General features: G+C 38.2%; 1 pseudogene; it reads right to left on the bottom strand.

Annotated features, from left to right (window-relative positions):
- Positions 1 to 2,523: 2,523 nt before the first annotated feature.
- On the bottom strand, positions 2,524 to 2,641 carry LOC124709510 (annotated as a pseudogene).
- Positions 2,642 to 3,137: the final 496 nt, after the last annotated feature.

Raw genomic sequence — 3,137 nt, forward strand, 5'->3', positions numbered from 1 at the left:
GTATATGAATTTTACTAATTTCATTAGACCAAAATTAAAGTCTGCTTAGTTTTTCTGTTAGTTGCACTCTATTCAAAATTATAGTTCGATACCTTCATCCATTAAACACACACGCGGAAAACTCAAAATCCTCCCACAGGGTAACATTAGCTTATGTCACGGCAGGCTAGTGCTATAGGGTGAAATTCACCTGGGTTCACTCGCGAAGAGAAACTCTCCGTGGAAACACTCGCTAGTCCACTTCAGACAGTTTATACACACGCGGTCAGTTCTGAGTGCGATTATAAGTTTACAAGATGTATTTAACATGAAAAAGGGCAGTCGCAGCAGCGTTATTAGTCCTGTGCTTATTGAAAAAAAATTCAATGGGTCAAGTCATGAATACAAAGGAGAACTAATTTAGGCGCGTGCCACGCTTTAGCACACGAACTGGAACTCTAAGACGCCTAGCAAATTAGGAATTTTTACCGATAATCAAGTGTTGAATTTGAATTGTTAGTAGAATTAGGGGTGGGGGAAGGGCATTATTAAAAAAAAAAAAAAAAAAAAAAAAAAAAAAAAGACCCTGCAATGAGAGAAAGAATATCGGTTCGTGAGCGTCTGATAATTGCCTTACGATTTTTTGCAACAGGTAAATATTTGAAATTTATAAATTTTTCTTACAATACATACATCTTCCCACTATTTTCCGCAACAAGTAAATATTTGAAATGCATCAGTGTATTTATTTTGCAAAGCCTTAACTGAAATGCATTAATTTATATTATAAAAGTATAACATGTGTTATTACATGTTAGTCTTATGGCAGTCTACTGTATCTCTTCCGCTTACCTGTATGTAAAATAAAAGGAAACGGCGCCTTCAATTTTCTGCGTTCTCAGAGAGACGTATCTGAAGGTAGCTATTGATTTTCGAAGTATTTTTGAAGTTAGGTTTATTTGGCACAAAGATTACAAATAATCGTAAATATATCACAAAGTAAATACAACAGAAAACAAATTTTAAAAATGAAAAATCGTAGTAAACGAAATACAGCGTAGTCAAACGACTCGACAAATTCTTTGGCTGATGGACGACTGTTTGCATTCAGAGCTCCGGCAAAGTGGGTTGCGTCGACGGGGGTAGCGTTGGAGCTGCTGGCAGATAAACAATACATGAAATTTGCATCTTCTTCTTTAACTGCAATCAATATTGATTTCCTTATTTCCGTTTTCAGTCTCCTCCTAACATATTCCAATCTGAGAGACGGAGTTCACAAGCAACGTACTCTCCAAATTCGTCGTGTTCTTCAGTGGTTTTAGCGATTATGTCTAGTACTGCTTTTATAGCACTGCCATTTTCTTCCATTTATACTTTTTGTTTTGTTTGCGAGTGACTTTCGGTTTATTTCGTCAATCTGAATTGCTTCATGGCCTTCTCCATTATCGTTGGCAATCCGTTCACCTCATCAACGCAATGGGAAGATGTCGGTGTCTGAGAATTTGATATACAATATTAGTGCATTTTAAAGAACAGTAATGCTTATTACCATGCTTGAAATATTTATTTACTTATTTATATTCATTATTCATGATGTTTTTATTTGTTTTATTTGTTTCAGTTTCTTCAAACCAAAGATGAGTGGTTTTACACAGGAGTATGTTTTGAGAAAAGATGGAATTTCTCTCATTGCATCGGCGCCATCGATGGACAGTATGTGGTTATTCAAGCCTCTCATAACAGCGGGATTACATTTTGTGACTATAAGGGACATATAGTTTCGTTTTATTAGGAGTCGTAGATGCAAACTATAAGTTTACCCGCATAGATGTCGCTTGTAATGGGCGAATCTCAGATGGAGACGTGTTTTCCAACTGTAGTTTGTACAACCAGCTGTAACAAAAAGAATCTCTGCCATTACCGCAGCCTCTACCAGGGAGCAATGCCAGTTCCTTACTGCATTGTTATTGATGACGCATTTCCTATGAAATCATGTATTTTCGTGACAGTATAAAATATTTAAATTTCGTCTACCAAGGGCACATCGAACTGTCGAAAACACTTTTGGGATCTTAGAACACCCACGCTTTTAAAAACGGAAACCACAACTGACGTACTGGCGTTATGTGCGTTTCCAAATTTTTAGTGGGCCAAAATGAGCAACGCTACTTACGCAATGGAATGATAGATGTAGATGATTTATGTACACGCACTGTAATACCTTGGCAGTGGCGTATTGAAGAAGTAAAGAACACTTTATTTTCTCTATCAGGTGGCCGGAGAGACAAAGTTTTTGCCTCCCAAAAGAAAATGAGGAATAAAATAACTAAACTAAACTCCGCCCGAACAGACCATGAAGGCCCAACGGAACCGATCAGCCGCTGTGTCATCCTCAGCTCAGAGGCGTCACTGGATGCGGATATGGAGGGGTATGTGGTCAGCACACCGCTCTCCCGGACGTATGCCAGTTTACGAGACCGAAGCCGCTACTTCTCAGTCAAGAAGCTCCTCAGTTTGCTTCACAAGGGCTGAGTGCACCCCGCTTGCCAACAGCTCTAGGCAGACCGGATGGTCACCCACCCAAGTGCTAGCCCAGCCCGACAGCGCTTAACTTCGGTGATCTGACGGGAACCGGTGTCACCACTGTGGCAAGGCCGTTGACCTAAGCGAGGAATGAATTTTTAAATTATTTCATTCCTAGTCAAGGGTAATTGGCTAGGCAGTAAGCTCATATCACGATGTAATACGTCAGTTCACATTGAACGGTTAAATGAACAGTTCTAATAAAAAGCTGACGTAAAACGTGCCAGAGTTGATTGTGTACCAGCGGCGTTTAGAGAAGGCACAATAAAACTTAATGCAAAAAAATTGGGTCATTTTTTGACATCTTCCGTTCCGCTTCCGCTCTTTTTATTTTTCATTTTGTAAGCTACTGAGAAACCCATAATTAAAATGAAAACATGGTTATTAAGGATTTATAATATATTTAGGTACCGATGAATTGATAATTTTCTGTTGTTGATAATTAATGTAAAATTGTTTGTGAAATAAACTTACCTGATTTCATAAATTGTTTAATTTCGTATTAATCGAAGTCTGTCGCAAATTTTTCCATCACTAGATTCTTATTAACTGTATTTTTAAAATCTGGGTTCTGG

The sequence above is a fragment of the Schistocerca piceifrons genome, chromosome 7 (assembly GCF_021461385.2).
Source record: "Schistocerca piceifrons isolate TAMUIC-IGC-003096 chromosome 7, iqSchPice1.1, whole genome shotgun sequence".
Taxonomy (NCBI): domain Eukaryota; kingdom Metazoa; phylum Arthropoda; class Insecta; order Orthoptera; family Acrididae; genus Schistocerca; species Schistocerca piceifrons.